Below are 17,601 nucleotides of genomic sequence, written 5' to 3'. Positions count from 1 at the left end.
TTTAGGCCACCCCCCCCATGTCCTGTTTATTTTAAGTTTATGTACTTACAAATAATTGATATTGCTCTTTCTCCGGTATCAAATTCATCCACTTCAGTATTGTAAGATCCTCACCTGTCGCGCACTCCGGTGTGACCAAAAAGTTTTTGACCAAAAGTAATTGACGAATGACCGGCCAAGGCCTTGTACACAGGTGTAGGGCAGTTTCATGACCTATAAGGAGTGGACACTTGGCACCCTGGGATTTGTTAGCAGGCACATAAAAGGTGGTCTTCCCAGTCGGTCACTGCCCACTGTTTTCCTTCCCTTTCCAGATATAGGTCATAACTACTCTGTCCTTTCCAGTGGGACCCAGGTTCGGAATCCCCCGTGACGCATCCTGTCATCTGGCAAGTGTGCACAGCGATTTAAAGCACGGATTGGGACTACACCTGGCTTCCCCTCATTTTTGTATTCCTGTTATTTGTTACCAGTGAATTTTGCCTGGACTTTGTTCATTTTCTTTTGAATAAACCCCTTGCTTCATCTACACTGGTCTGTCTCGTTGGTGCCTTGCATTAGAAGTATTATTCCTACAAAGTTCTGTAACGCTGTGCCAAAAGATAAATGAATTTCCCTGCAATAATGAACAATATCCTTTTCTTGTAGGCTAATACATTTTATCAGCAATTTTATTTGCTGATGCAGGAGAAAATATATTTGATCCCTAAACATAGCTGTCACTAACCGTTCAACAAACTTTGCATGAATCAATAGTAAAGACAAATATAAGAAACTTTATAATATATCAGACAAAAATGCATCTTTCTCCACTGATCAGGCTCCTTTCATCCTACCCCCCCTCATGAATTCTCTACTAAATCTGTCTTGAGAGACCAAGACTGAAAGCTCACCGAAGAATCAGATTGTAGCTACACATAGAAATACTGTATGTGGAGAGGGGGGAGAGGAGGATTGAGCTGCAGTCAAAGATATAGAGGCACAGACAGAGATCATACAGCAATTTATATTACGTGTTATATCTCACCTTAAGTTCTTTTTTTTCGCATCAATACTGTGTAGTACATCTCTAGATTGTCCTACAATCTCCTGTTCTATCAATGTGCACTCTATGGGAGACATCATAGCAGCTAGTCTCCACTCACTAGCACAGGGACAACTTGAGAATTAGAGGTGGAGCCAGCAGCATACAAGTCATATTATAGCCAGAAATTGTGATATACTTCATATTCCCAAACAAAAGCTTATCTTGAAAAGTCATCTGTCGGTATGCTCAATTCAATATTGAATGTGGCCAACAACCATTCCTCCTGATACCACATACATGTTTGGTTAGGGAGTGGGGCAGCTCATCTCAAGTGTTTGTGTCCACTGTTAGAAAAACACTGAACATTAATGAGATGAGGGATGTGGTGAGAACAAAAGGATTGAGTGTTGACGCTCAACATGCCAAAGTTTTTTTTCCCCCAACGAGTTAGGGCTTGTTCACATTACCGTTATGGATTCCGTCATTATTTTCCGTTATAACATGGTTATAACGGAAAATAACGGAATACATAAGACAGAAGTCAAAACGGAAGCCTTTAAGAGGCATTCCGTTTTGATCCGTCATAATAGAAGTGTATGGAAATCATAACGGATCCGCCTGGTTCCCATTATGCAAGATGGAAAACATAGTCCTGTCAACAACGGAGACCAGACGGATCCATTATGATTCCCATTGACTTCTATTATGACGGAAAGCAAAACGGAATGCCTTTTAAAGGCTTCTGTTTTGCATTCCGTCATAATACAAGTCTATAGGCAGCATAACAGATCCGTCCTGGTTTCCGTTATGCAGGACTGGACTCTTGCATAATGGAAACCAGGATGGATCTGTTATGCTGCCCATAGACTTGTATTATGAAGGATCAAAACAGAATGCCTCTTAAAGGCTTCCGTTTTGACTTTCGTCTTATGGATTCCGTTATTTTCCGTTAAAACAATGAGGGAATCAAAAACGGAGATGTGAACCCGCCCTTAGGAAAGAGTTGGTATGCCCTCAAAACACATATGTTAGGTGTCTGAAATTGCTCTTAGGCTGGCCATACACATTAGATAGCTGTGGAAAAATGAAATTCAACTGCCCGATCCTTATCTCCTCCAACATCTGCAATTGGGGAGACTCAAGAGACCCTGCTGAAATCGGCAGGTATTTGTACCATTAGCTATCAAAGAAGTATCTCAATGAAGGTACAGTATCACCCTGATGTGCAGTTTGAATGACCTTTTGTTATGCATAAATATCCCTTTTAGAATTGCACATTTTTAGCATTTTTTCTATTTTTCTATCCTAGTCGTAAAAAAAATAAAAATTGTTTAAAATGTCTTATCTAAACAGCAAAAGCTGTCCCTTCCTTGAACACCACTGGAAGTGAGTTAATCTGCTCACATCTTTAACCTTATTGTGTAAAGGTCTGTGATGCATGCCTTTGGTGTTCTTTCCTCTAAGTCTTCAGGGTAATACTATATCCTTCCTGAGGCATTTTTACCTTATTGTGACGGAGAGTTCCTATATTTCATCCTTAAAACAGATCCTTAAAAGGAGGTAAAAGAAACAATTATTCGGCTTCCTTATGAAACAACACTTGGAGCTAAAGCACACGCAAACTTCCTATGACATAATTCTTATAGAAGTGGCCCCTCAATATAATTTCATTCCAGAACGACTACTGTAAGTTGAAAATATTGTAACCTGGGAATAAAATTCTACAAATCTAGTAACTCTTTCCGAAGCTCTGAAAATGTCATCCCAAAAGAAGAAAAAAAGAAATAATATATACACATAATCAGATCCCTAATACAAATAAAGCAAGTTCTTAAATAGAAAATTCATATAAAGCTGGTATATGCTGTAAATCACTTTCTATACAGAGGATAGTAACTTCTGTACAGTACATACAGTGCACCAGAAAATGACATTGAGCTGCTCCCACCTGGGAGATTTAGACAAATACAATGTGACTAAATCAACAATACACAAAATGTTGTACATTTAATGTCTTTTATTGAGCATATTGGATAGGTATTCAAAGTGCAGTGAGACAAAATAAGTGAACCTCATTGTTAATTATTTCTCCAAGATCTAATTGGTGTTTCAATTACGAAGATGAGATTAGAAGTGTGAGTTTTGCAGGTGTTTTGCCCATTAAAACAAGGCACACAAAGCCTGGTTACTGACAAATCTGTTCTTACAATAATTGTTTAAAGGAGCTGTCCAGGATTTTACTACTGATGACCTATCCTCAGGATAGGTCATCAACATCAGATCGTCGGGGGTCCGATCTGATGTTTATGACCTATCCTGAGGATAGGTCATTAATAGTAAAAGCCCGGACAACCCCTTTAATGTGAACCATGCCTTGATGCAAGCAACTTTCAGAAGACACTTTATAGAGCTATAGCTGGAAAAGACTACAAAAGCAAGTGCTAAATACCTAGGTGTTCATGAATCTAGGGTTAAGCAAATTATCTACAGATGGAGAAATTTCAGCACTCTTGCTACCATACCTAGGAGTGGGCGTCCCGTTAAGGCTAGTTTCTCACTTGCACTAAAATCTTTCGGCAGCCTGTTCCGGCAGAGGGACAGCTTGCAGGAGTTCATCATATCTGGCATAGCCCAAAGGGACTGGAGCACCACAGGGCCCATTGACTATGATGGCCCACAGTGGGCATCCAGCTTGTTTCCAACATTAGTGCTGGGATTTGGCCAAACAAATACTACTGCAGGCAGCAATTTTTGCCCAGCCGAATCCCGGCACAAATGCCGACAACAGACCAGAGTCAGTGGGCTCCAGTGGGCAAAGGTAGTAACCGGTTATTCCAGGTATGATGAACTCTGGCAGGATGTTCTTCTGCTGGAACAGCTACCAGAAGATTTTAGCGCTAGTGTGGAATTAGCCTAAGTTCTCTCCGAGTACACATTTGTCAACAGCAAAAAAAAATCTATAGAAGACTCTACAAAAATTTCTGTTCATGTGTCCACTATTAGAAAAATACTGAACAATAATGATGTTTATGGAAGGACAACCTGAAGGAAGCCATTTGCATGTGTATGTGAGCATTGGGAGGAATAGCTGTTGGCTGATGGCAGTTTTTGGTGTATGGCCACTTATGGTGAACTTATTAACATACGTCTGGGTGTGTATTTTAGAGTGCATTCTGGGGGCTGTATTTATTTTGGGGCCTTTACTTTTTTGGAGTTTGGTCTGGGGTCTTTGTTAGTTCTGAGGTGTGTTACAGAATATATGTGTAACTTGTGATTGGAATACAGCAGGTTAGCAATTTTTAGGGACATGACCTATGTAATTTGCGGGAAAATGTAAAAAAATATTCCGGAGATACTAATTCTTCTCAGAATCTCAGAATGTAATATTGCAGCTCAATAGTGGCTCTACGTATATCAGGATGTACTCTCAGAACCTGGCAGCCCAATTTTGGACCAGCCATTGAGGCACCAGGCAGTGCTAGAGCCTAAGAAGGTGAGTAAACCACTGGACACCAGATACTGTACTTGACTCAAAAATGTGTCCATTAACCAATTCATTTCTGAAGATCACCAATGTTGTTCTCATTAGCCCCTTTTCTACCAATAATCCATAACCAATAATTTTTTATTATTATTTTTTTGGCTGGGGAGGGCACAAGATTCTGTGTGAACCTAAAACATTGTCTCTAGAGTTACAGAGTCCAACAAGGAAATACTCACTTTGAGATTTACTGCCACAGTTAAGAGCCTGGGAAAACATTGGTGAAAGAGGAGCACATACTGTAATTGCCCAGAAAAGGACATCTTAGATGCCTTAGATTCTTAGATCCAAGGGGAAAAAAATTTGCTACTCTCAGCCATATGTCATCGAAATGGATATTCAAACATATCTCGAATGAGTGAATGAACTATATTTTGGTAAACTATTGACATACATATAATGAAAAGCAATGACCAATACAAATAACCAGCACATTTAAAAATAAAGATACTGTTTAAATACTGAGCAACACAAATATACAGTATGTATTTCACTTTGCGAGTGAACACACAATTTTTGCTCAGAAGCGGACATTAGTCCCAGACTAGAGATGAGCTAACGTCTTGAAATTTGTTTCATGTCCAATTTGTTGAATCTTTAAAAAAAATTGATTTGTGTCCAAATCAATTGTACCCAAATTAAAAGTGGTCCAACTGGCCTGAAAATTGGTATATAATAAGCCAAAAAAGGATGCACGCCAAAGTAAGGTGCACACCAGGGAAAAAATTAATCTTTATTGGACATACAAATTTAAAAACTATTAAAAACAATATAGATAATGAGGGGGCATCCCCAAAAAATACATGTATCAAAAAACTAGGGGATCGCCTTCCACAGCGCAAAGCATGGTCATTATAATAATATGATACAACAATAAAGAAAGGTCACAAATAATGCAATTCAAAATAGAAGAATATATTTTACCATAAGCCCCCAAAGAGACCAATTAAAGCAGGATGAAATGATCATACAAAAAGAAAGAGAAATGTCTATAAGCTGGCATGGATGAAGCTGAATAGTCATATAAATGTATAAATACAAAAATTGGAAATAAAAGTGCTAAATGTACTATACAAAGAAATATATCTATAAATAAGCAAATAACTGAGGCATGTATACGACCTACATGAATGAAAAGAGATTAGAGTGCTGTGGGAATGAAAACCCCACGCATATCGCTGGACTCACATGCAGTTTCCTCAAGGATAAAAAGAAGAATAAACATGTCCAATAAATAGCCTAAAAATTTAATTAAGAACAGATGATAGAAGAATCACTTACGTTCATGATTAAGCAGTAATGAAAATTGGTACATGACACTCTGAGGTCTCCTAGGACTCATATTTATTCTCCCTTGTCCTTTTCTTTTTTTTTCTTTTACTTTTCAAATTTTTGCTCTTTCCTGATTCCCTCTCCCCTCCTTTAAGCTCTTTAACACAGTGACAACAATGGCAAATAATGTCAGAGTGACAGTGACATACAGATGTAGCTGAGCCAAACTTGACTCTGATAACACATGGCACAGTGTTATCTTGTGCCAAAAGCCATTAAAATCCATTGAAAAGTTAGTTATCTTTTTCTTGTCATTCTTTACTTAACGCATTAACCATCAAGTTTAGCTCAGCTGCATATTTACACAGTGTACAGTGGCTTGTTCTGCACAAGCATCCAAAAATATGTAACCAGAAAGCTCAGCGGCTCAACCTCTCACCGTATGAAAAAAGGTGCTCACCTACAAGTCCCACCCTAAGGACAAAGTGAAAACGTGGATACCAAAAGCAAAGAAGGGGCACACTCAAAAAGGCACACTTGAAAGAACCATGATGCACAGGCTACATGCACACGACCGTATGTGTTTTGCGAACCTTATGCCATCCATTTTTTTTTTGCGGATCCATTGTAATAATGCATAAAACGGATAAGAATAGGACATGTTTTATTTTTTTTGCGGGGCTACGGAATGGACATACTGATGTGGACAGCACATGGTGTGCTGTCCGCATGTTTTGCGGACCCATTGAAATGAATGGGTCCGCATCCTATCCACAAAAAAAAGGAACGGACACGGAAACAAACAACATTTGTGTGCATGTAGCCTTAATGGGGACAAAATGCCTGCCCGTATTTATACACACAAGTGTTAGTTGGCAGATGGAACAGTTGCTTGTTGTGAACAAGTCTTGAAAAACTCTCCATTATTTTTGGGAGCAGTAGCAGTACAGTGTGGATGTGGAAAAAGTAAGGTATATAGCAATATTAGTGTATTGTGGCAGCAATAGTAGCAGCAGCAGTAGCAGCAACACAGCATGGAACAGACAAGGCAGTAGCTTTGTGCGGCTGTTTAGGGGTAGTAGTAGTAGTAAAAGTGGCTGCTGGGTAGGGGTAATGGTAGTGGCAATAGAGGGAGTAGCAGCTGCAACAGTAGTAGCAGCAGCCTTAAAGTACGGAGCATGATGGTAGGCAGGCAGACAGCACTAGTGGCATGATGGGGCATCAATAAAAAAATGACAAATGTGATATTTTGTACACTGGAGGCTGGACAAGACAGTACAGTGAGAGCAAACTGGGCCATTACTGGCCACTGTTCCAGTCTGCCTGCCCAGAAGTCTAATTGGTCAGTGAAAATGGTATGGGCCAGAGAAAGGCCACCGTCCATGTAGAACTGAAACTGGTTGTTTAGCAGTACGTCTCAGTTTGCTCATTTGCGTTATCTGTGCCAGAGTGGCACCTGAAAAACCTGCTCCATCATGTTCATGAGATCGAACTGGCTGCTGAGGCTTCTGCTACTTGTGGTAGCAGAGGCAGTTGTAGGTGGGTGACTCGGCATGGGGCAGAGAGGGGCCTTCTGTTCAGACACACAGGCAGCAGGGGTCTGTTCACTGAAAGCTGTGGCAAGCTTCGTACACATTGTATTTTGGTAATACAGCAATTTGGCCTCCCTTTTAGGCATCAGTAAAACATTCCCCTATTTTGCTTTGATAGCGACGGTCTTAAAGCATGACTATCTAGTAATAATCAGATTGCTTAATGCTATCGATACACCTGTCTATACATAAGCCAGTAAGCATACAGCTTACATGTTCGCCAGCTTGCCCGAGAACCAAGTTCTCTCCTACTCTGCCATCTATTGCAATGCTTGGTTAGCTTAGCCATTGTCATTGGCATTATCATCATCAGCCTCATGCTCCTGCACCACCAACTCCTCCTCCTCTTTCTCCTCCTCCTCCTCCTCCAGTGGTAACTTTTCATCCTCATTCTCCTCCTCCACTTCCTCCTCCATGAAACTTTGTCTGTGTGGGTCCCCAATAGTTACAGGGTGGCTAACAAGATGCGGAAGCTGTTCTTCTTCCACTATCCCTTGTTGCATCAGAGTGGGCATCTGCTTTAAGATAAATATCAGGGATGACATCAATGATGTCACAATTGTCCCTACTGTCAAGTCTGGTGGCCTCGTCAAATGGCCACATCTCTGATGAGCTGCCAGCCATTGCCTCCCTGCTGAGATGGTTTGGTGCATGACAAAATCATTCACTGCTTTACACTGGTCATACATATGTTCTAGCATATGCAAGGTGGAATTCCAGCGACTTGGAACATTGTGGATTAAGCGGTTCAGTGGCATACTGTTCTGCTGCTGAAATGCAAAGACAGTCTCATAGACATGGCCAGCACCTTCTCCATGCCACGGTACTTTTTCAAAAAGCTCTGTCCTTTTTCTGTTGGGGACAGCTGGATTCCATTGAGGTGAAAGTGGAGGAGGCGGATAAGTGCCTGGGAATAAGTATGAGAATAAAACTGGTACAGACGTGGAGGTGTCAATAGGACCTGGACACATTGTTGTGGTTCTTCACTGCTGCTGTACAAAACATTAACCCAATATACTGTTCCTGCCCATAACAGCTGCTCCAGGAGTCTATGGTGGCATACACCATGCCACACATCAATGACCAGCCAAGTTCTTCGCCACATAACAGTACAAGGCAGAGATGGCTTTTTTGGAGGAATAATGTCGGCTAGGTATCTTCCAGAAAGACTGAGTGCATGCCATTAGTTCCCTAAAGGCAGCAGTATCCACTAAGTGATACAGCAGCACCTGCACCGACAGCAACTTGACCAGGTGGAAGTTCAGCTTGCACACCATCGGATTGCTTGGTATGTAGAGTTGTTTCTTTTCCACACAGTCCGTTATCGATGACTATCGATTGAGCGGAGTAGGAGGAGTAGCTTCAGAGAGAAAAGAAGTAACTCATGATGATGGCAAGGACACTGTATCTCACGTGGATGCGGCCTGGCTGCTGTGAAGGAGACCAAGAGATGGAAGACACTCTTGTTCTGATAGCTGGTGGCCAGTTCAATTTTCCCACAGGATCTGGTGATGCTGCCTCATGTGCTGCAGTAGTGCTATGGTGCCAATATTTGTGTAACACCTACGGCTTATTTTTGTCCTGAAGAGCTTAAATGTGGCAATGTTTTTGTCTTCCAGCACTGTGGACAAAAACTCCCAGACAGGAGATACTTGAACAGTGCTAGCGGCAGCCAAGCTTGGCTTAGGTCTGGCACGTTTTTAGCCTGCGTCTACAGTATCAGTGGCATCACCAGTTCCTGAGCTGACCACAATAAATAAAGATCTGGTCCTGGCATTTTTTTGAAAGTTCTGGCTATATGTTACCTCTGCTCTTTATTGCTGCTGCAGCCACCACACTCCTCCTCTAATGTTATCTCCTCAGCACTCGATCTGGTTCCCAGGTCCTGTCCAAAACACAATCATCATCATCACCACTACTTTTATCAGACTGTGATTTGTTATTGTGGGCTCCTTGGCCTCCCTCCAATTCCATCCTCTATATTTGGCTCAAGTTCCACTCTTGCTACGGCTACCACTGTCCCTGCTGCTATCACTGTGGCTGCAATGCCACTACTACTAAAACCACCAACACAGCTATGCATGGGGTCACCCGCCTCCCCCAGTACATCCTCTTCATGGAAGACAGAGAATATGCTGTTACATCATCCTGCTGAGACTGAGAGGAGTTCTGAGTCATCTAGTCCGCAATCTCATCCTCTTTGTCCTCAATAATAATGTGGCACTTATCGGAAATCAGGGAGAACTGTGGCCTGCTGCTACTACTACTGCTACTGGCCAGATCGCTGGTGCTTCTATGGCTGTTTGTACTACTGGAGCCACCCATAATTTGACTCTCGGATGACGAAGTGTAGGTCTTCAGCTTTCCACTATTTCGTTTACCAGACATTTTATTATGAGGCCTGTAACGGACCGTTTCCGCAGACAAGGGGTTAAAATCTGTTTAGGCGATATGCCCCTTTTCTGAGAGACAGGCACAGCTACTGCAGAACACCAAATTCCCGAACTGGATACAAAATAGCACTCCAAACTGGAACCTCACGAATAGCTGCTAGGAGACGAACAGGAATCAGCTTACACTCCTGGCAATCAGTCTCTAAAAGCATACAGCGGATCCCCCCAATAACGAGACAAGGCTCCGTGTTGAGGGTCAAGCAGTGGTCTGACTGTACTTCAAGTACAGCCTCTTTTATTCACAAAAAACAAACATAGTACTGCCCACAGGGGTTTGAAATACAACCAATCAGTAATTTACAACACATACAATGTAAGTACAGCAACCAATCGTTCACGCCCCCAGAGGACCAGAAGGGAGACTCCGACACAGGACAGATACAACATATCCCCACAATGCATCATGGTTTCCTCCTCCCTGTCCCGGAGACAATCGAGGAGCAATCCAATTATCTCTCAGGACAAAGGGAAATCGCCAATACACATGTGGATACAACAGGACAGACATCACCATTTAAACACACAAAGGGACAATGGGACAATAGAAACACACCCAGCATATTCCTCCCAAGCTGACAAGTTGCACTTATTATAAATTGTTACAACTTTGTGAGTTTACATTGTCCATACATATAACTTACATCAATTTAAACAGTATAACTTGGGGACAAACCTATCCAAAATTCACTTGAATAGGTTCAGGGGTTTAAAAGTTAGTATGGGCCATAATCCTGAGGCAAGAGGCTTTTAAACAGGCCTCTTCAAAACCCAGTGGCGAGGTTGGTTTCGCCACAAGGCCTATATATGAAAAGTCACAGGTTTTGTACACAGATTATTAAATGGTACAAACAAAATTAAGTTTTTTTTTTTCTGTAATTTACAGACACCGGTGCAATTAAATATCCCTCCCCTTCTAAAAACACACTGCACACTGGTATTGACAATTCACAATGGTAATACAGTGCATTTAAAAAATAAATGCAGCACAATTCATTCACTAATAATGCATGGTATCATCAAACAATACAATGCATTTGCAGCAGAATGTATGCTGGTGCTGTGGGTGCTGGCAACAAGCCTATAAAACACTTAACTGTAAGCTTTTACCAAAAAAAGGGTTTTGATTGAAGAATGTGCTGTGCACCATGAACATCTCAATTGCCAGCAGCTGTATGAAACACAGAACTCTGAGTAAACAGTCCACCCTCTTTATGCTTTACCTGATAAAAACTTGATCTACCTAATTCAATATATATCTTTATACAGTCCCTATACTCTCCCTACTACTCTTAGATTACTGGTTTGTGTATGTGATTGTGCAGACACAGCCAATATACATGCTCTCAGATTGAAAGCTTCGCTTAGAATGGCGTCTTTCAAGCCCGGAGGCTGAAGGACCTTCCAGAATCATGCCCCTGATTGGCTCACAGGCTGTCTGTTATCCCTCCCAGGGTTATGTGATCCTCATCTTCATCCTTCCGGTGGGTTTCCTTAATTTTTAGTATTAAAGTTTACAAATCACTCAGACCGCACATGGAGTATTGTGTACAGCTCTGGGCTCCTATGAACAAGACATAGCAGAGCTGGAGAGGGTCCAGAGGAGGGCAACTAAAGTAATAACTGCAATGGGTGGACTACAGGTCCCAGAAAGATTATCAAAGTTAGGCTTATTCAGTTTAGAAAAAAGACGACTGAGGGGGGATCTAATAACTGTGTATAAATATATCAGGGGTCAGTACAGAGATCTATCCAATTATCTATTTTTCCCCAGGACTGTGACGAGGAGACACCCTCTGCGTCTGGAGGAAAGAAGGTTTGTACACAAACATAGAAGAGGATTCTTTATGGTAAGAGCAGTGAGACTATGGAACTCTCTGCCTGAGGAGGTGGTGATGGTGAGTTCACTAAAATAGGGGCCTGGATGTATTTCTGGAGTGTAATAATATAACAGGTTATAGTTATTAGATTTCTGGAGAGATCATTGATCCAGGGAGTTATTCTGATTGCCTGATTGGAGTCCGGAAGGAATTTTTTTCACCTAAAGTGAGGAAAATTGTCTTTTACCTCACAGTTCTTTTTTTTTTTTGCCTTCCTCTGGATCAACTTGCAGGATAACAGGCTGAACTGGATGGACAGATGTCTTTTTTCAGCCTTAGAAACTATGTTAAATGTCGTATGCGCCATTTTGCATGATTAGTCCAGAGTGAATCACCAAAACTTTGAATTCCTTTGGCAGCAGAATTTTTGTGAAAATTGTAACAAGTCTGATACTTTTAGAATCAATTCTTTCTTCTCTATCCCAGACTGAGCGAAACAGAAGGAAGGTTGGTAGTAAGTTACCTTAGTGCTACCTTTAATTAAGACTCCCACAGGTAGTATACTGATAGCAGATCTCAGAGATATTACATACATTGTGAGAGGCACTTTCATTTCTATAAATCAGCTTAATCATCATTGTCTTTATAAACTAAGACAGGAAGAACAGTCCCAAAGGAAGAGGTTTCCTCCATACAGTAATCAACAATCATCATTACTATACAAATAAAGCAAATCCAATCCACAGAATCCAAATCCGGCTAAAAAAGGGCAAAAAAAAATCCCACAATGTACTCAGATGTATGGATTCCTTCCTCAATATGTCACATCCCAGTGAAGAATAGACTCCACATTTCCCACGGAGAGAAATATTCCAGGATTCTCATTCCCTTTATAGGTATCAGCCAGCTATACCAATCATAACTATCTGCCTGATATGTGTAGGCATCTCTCATGATAGTAAAACATCTGTGACCTGTCAAGGCATGGACTCCACAAGACCACTGAAGGTGTCCTGTGGTATCTGGCACCAAGACGTTAGTAGCAGATCCTTTAAGTCCTGTAAGTAGTGATGAGTGAGCATGTTCGGCCAAGTACTGGTTCAGCTCGAGCATCGCTATGCTCGGCACGTGGCGGTATTTGGCCGAATACCACGTGTGCTCGTCGCATTGCTCGAGTCTCCTCCCCGCACGTTTGGTGCCTCCTGAAGCATCCAATCAGCGTTCAGGTAAGTAATTCCCTCCAGTGTCATACCATAGCCATGTTAGCTATAAGCCTTAGGCCTCATGCACACGGACGTTTTTTTTTGCGGTCCGCAAAACGGATTTCCCTTGTTCCGTGATCCGTGACCATTTTTTCGTCCGTGGGTCTTCCTTGATTTTTGGATGATCCACGGACATTAAAAAAAAGTCGTTTTGGTGTCCGCCTGGCCGTGGGAAGCCAAACGGATCCGTCCTGACTTACAATGCAAGTCAATGGGGACGGATCCGTTTGACGTTGACACAATATGGTGCAATTGCAAACAGATCCGTCCCCATTGACTTTCAATGTAAAGTCAGGAGTCCCTATTATACCATCGGATCAGAGTTTTCTCCAGGGGGCTGTGATCCGCACAATTAACCCCTCAGGTGCCAGACCTGAGGGGTTAATTGTGCGTATCATAGCCACCTGTAAGAGATCAGGTGCTGCCAGGCAGGAGGGAGCACCCCCCCCACCTCCCTCCCAGTTTTAAATTCATTGGTGGCCAGTGCGGCCCCCCCTCCCTCCCCTGTATTACTGTACATTCATTGGTGGCCAGTGTGCCCCCCTTCCTCCCTCCCCTGTATTTAACTCATTGGTGGCCAGTGCGGCCCCCCCTCCCTCCCCTGTATTACTGTACATTCATTAGTGGCCAGTGGGCCCTCCCCCTCCTAATTAAAATCCCCCCCCATCATTGGTGGCAGCGGAGAGTTCCGATCGGAGTCCCAGTTTAATCGCTGGGACTCCGGTCGGTAACCATGGCAACCAGGACGCTACTGCAGTCCTGGTTGCCATGGTTAGTTAGCAATTTTAGAAGCATTATACTTACCTTCGCTGTCTGTGACCGGCCGGGTGCTCTTCCTACTGGTAAGTGAAAGGTCTGTGCGGCGCATTGCTCATAGCACAGACCTGTCACTTATCAGTAGGAGGAGCACCCGGCCGGTCACAGACATCGCAGGTAAGTATAATGCTTAAAAAAATTGCTAATTAACCATGGCAACCAGGACTGCAGTAGCGTCCTGGTTGCCATGGTTACCGATCGGAGCCCTAGCGATTAAACCGGGACTCCGATCGGAACTCTCCGTTGCCACCAATGATAGGGGGGGATTTTAATTAGGAGGGGGAGGGAGGGGGGGCCCACTGGCCACCAATGAATGTACAGTAATACAGGGGAGGGAGGGGGGGGGCCCACTGGCCACCAATGAATGTACAGTAATACAGGGGAGGGAGGGGGGGCCGCACTGGCCACCAATGAGTAAAATACAGGGGAGGGGGGGCACACTGGCCACCAATGAATGTACAGTAATACAGGGGAGGGAGGGGGCGCCGCACTGGCCACCAATGAGTTAAATACAGGGGAGGGAGGGGGGGCACACTGGCCACCAATGAATTTAAAACTGGGGAGGGAGGGGGGTGTGCCCCCTCCTGCCTGGCAGCACCTGATCTCTTACAGGGGGCTATGATACGCACAATTAACCCCTCAGGTCCGGCACCTGAGGGGTTCATTGTGCGGATCACAGCCCCCTGTAAGAGATCGGGTGCTGCCAGGCAGCAGGGGGCAGTCATGTACACAGTTCGTAGTATATTCTAACTTGAAGCGTCCCCATCACTATGGGAACGCCTCTGTGTTAGAATATACTGTCGGATCTGAGTTTTCACAAAGTGAAAACTCAGCTCTGAAAAAGCTTTTATGCAGACGGATCTGCGGATCCGTCTGTGTGAAAGTAGCCTACGGCCACGGATCACGGACGCGGATGTCAATCTTGTGTGCATCCGTGTTTTTTCACTGACCCATTGACTTGAATGGGTCCTTGAACCGTTGTCCGTCAAAAAAATAGGACAGGTCATATTTTTTGGACGGACAGGAAACACGGATCACGGCCGCGGATGAACAACGGTGCATTTTCCGAGTTTTCAACGGACCCATTGAAAGTCAATGGGTCCGCAGAAAATCACGGAAAACGGAACAACGGCCACGGATGCACACAATGCATGAGGCCTTACACTGGTTGGCTGGCCGGAACATGTGGTACTAGTTTATATAGGAGCCGACGTCCCGTGCTCAGATCATTCAGCGTCAGGGAGAGCCGACAGTAGGCAGGGACATATAGCGGTTTGCTGAAATTACAATGATTGAACTCCCAAAAAGCTCTTGAAAGACAAAGCAGTCCTCTTCAGGACTAAAGTGTGTGTTTGACAGCAGTACAGCATATATATATTTTTTTAAACAAGTGTTAAATTCAGCAGTATTAGGGACTGGCATCTGCAGGAAGGGACAGATAGTGCAGGGCTGGAAAATCGCTGTGTTCAGTACCAAAAAGCTTTCAAAAGAAAGAAATATTACATATCAGTGAGATCTACAGTACACCATCAGAAAGCAGTGTGTTTAGCAGAAATTCTAAAAAGGGGCTTATTCACTAGAGTGTGCCTGCTAGTAAGATACACACCGCTCCATCATAGAAATTTATTTTTCTGGGGAAATGAACCTAATTTGTGCCACATCTGTGTGCGCGATCAATCCACAAACGTTATATACAGTATTCCAGCCTACAATCATTTCTATTTGGGACAAATTTCACTAGTTTGGGTGATTTCTGTTAGTAAATTTAGTCCGCAACTATATATACAGTTAGTCAACAGAGAATTATTTCTATTTGTTAAATTTTCACTACTTTTGGTCACATCTGTGCATGAATTTAGGCCGCAACCATATATACAGTTATTGACCAGAGAATTATTTCTATTTGTGACAAGTTTCACTGGTTTTCGTCACATCTGTGCGTGAATTTAGGCCGCTATCACAGGGTCAAGAAGATGAGGGTGGTGAAAGTCAATTATTTGTTCACGAGGTGGATGAGGATGAGACATAGTTGTCAATCACTGAGGTTGTGCTTAGGTCAAGTAAGGAGGATGGGAATGAGGAAGTGGAAGAGTAGGTGGTGGACAATGAGGTCACTGACCCAACTTGGGAAGGTGAAAAGCCGAGCGAGGAAAGCAGTACAGATGGGGAGGGATTTTCAGCACCGCAACAAGCTGTAAGAGGCAGTGGGGTGGCAAAAGGGAGAAGTCGGCCCACACCAAACAGGCCCGCAACCGTTACACGGAGCACCCACATGCATAAGTCTCCCTTGCCAAGGGGTAGGTGTTCCGCAGTATGGAGCTTTTTTTCGGAAAGTGCAGACGATAAAAGAGTGGTAGTTTGCAACCTGTGCCGTACCAAAATGAGCCGGGGCGCGAACACCAGCAACCTCACCACCACCAGCATGATCCGCCACATGGCATCCAAGCATTCTAATCAGTGGGCCAAACGCCTGGGTCCACAATCTGGGTCTGCCGGCCACCCCACTGCCTCCTCTTTCCCTGTGTTACGCACTGCTTGCCAATCACCTGTCAAAGGCGCAGGTCCGGATGCCCCTTGCCCTGCACCTGGGCCTTTGCATGCACTATCAGCAAATACATCCACTTCCCTGTCCCAGCAAAGCGTCCAATTGTCCTTACCCCAGGCATTTGAACGCAAGCGGAAATACCCAGCCACCCACCCACTGTCCATAGCTCTAAATGCGCAAATTTCAAAATTACTGGCCCTTGAATTGTTGCCATATAGGCTTGTGGAGACTGAGGCCTTCCGCAGCCTGATGTCGGTGTCGGTCTTTGGTACGCGCTCCTCAGCCGCCACTATTTTTCACGGTGTGCCATGCCCGCCTTACACCAACATGTGTCCCAGAACATCACCCATGCCCTGACCAATGCAGTTACTGGGAAGGTTCACTTCACCACGGACACATGGACAAGTGCTGGTGGCTAGGGATGCTACATTTCCCTGACCGCACACTGGGTGAATGTTGTGGAGGCCGGGAGTGAGTCGTACCCTGGGATGGCACAGGTGCTACCCATGCCCAGGATTGCGGGCCCTACGTCCATCAGGGTCTCCGCCAGCAGCTATGTTACTGGCTCCAACCCCCACTTCTCCTCCTCTTCCGCCGCTACCTCCACCACTTCTACCTCCAGCAGTCAGCCATCAGTCTGTAGCTGGAAGCAGTGTAGCACTGCTGTGAGGAAACGTCAACAGGCCGTGCTGAAGCTGATATGCCTAGGGGACAAACAGCACACCGCTGCAGAGCTGTGGCAGGGTATAAGGGACCAGACCGAGCTGTGGCTGTCACCACTAAACCTACAACCAGGCATGGTTGTGTCGGACAATGGCCGTAACTTGGTGGCGGCTTTGGAGCTCGGCAACCTGATGCACGTGCCATGCCTAGCGCACGTATTAAACTTAGTGGTTCAGCGCTTTATTAAAACATACCCAAATTTGACAGAGCTACTAGTAAAAGCGCGCCGTGTGGGGGCCCATTTCCGCAATACGTCCACAGCTTCAGCCGCTCTGTCAACGCTGCAGCAGCGCTTGGGGCTTCCAGCTCACCGACTGTTGTGCAACGTGAGCACGCGCTGGAACTCTACGTTCTACATGTTGTCCAGGCTTTGTGAGCAGCAGAAGGCAGTTGTGGAATACCAGCTGCAACATGGTCGTCGCCTTTCGAGTCAACTTCCACTATTCAAAAGCGAGGAGTGGGCATTGATGGCAGACCTCTGTGAGGTGTTAAGAAACTTTGAGGAATCCACACAGATGATTAGTGGCGATAACGCTATAATCAGCGTAAGCAT

The sequence above is a fragment of the Bufo bufo genome, chromosome 1, assembly GCF_905171765.1.
Source record: "Bufo bufo chromosome 1, aBufBuf1.1, whole genome shotgun sequence".
Lineage (NCBI taxonomy): Eukaryota > Metazoa > Chordata > Amphibia > Anura > Bufonidae > Bufo > Bufo bufo.
This window is presented reverse-complemented; position numbering follows the sequence as displayed.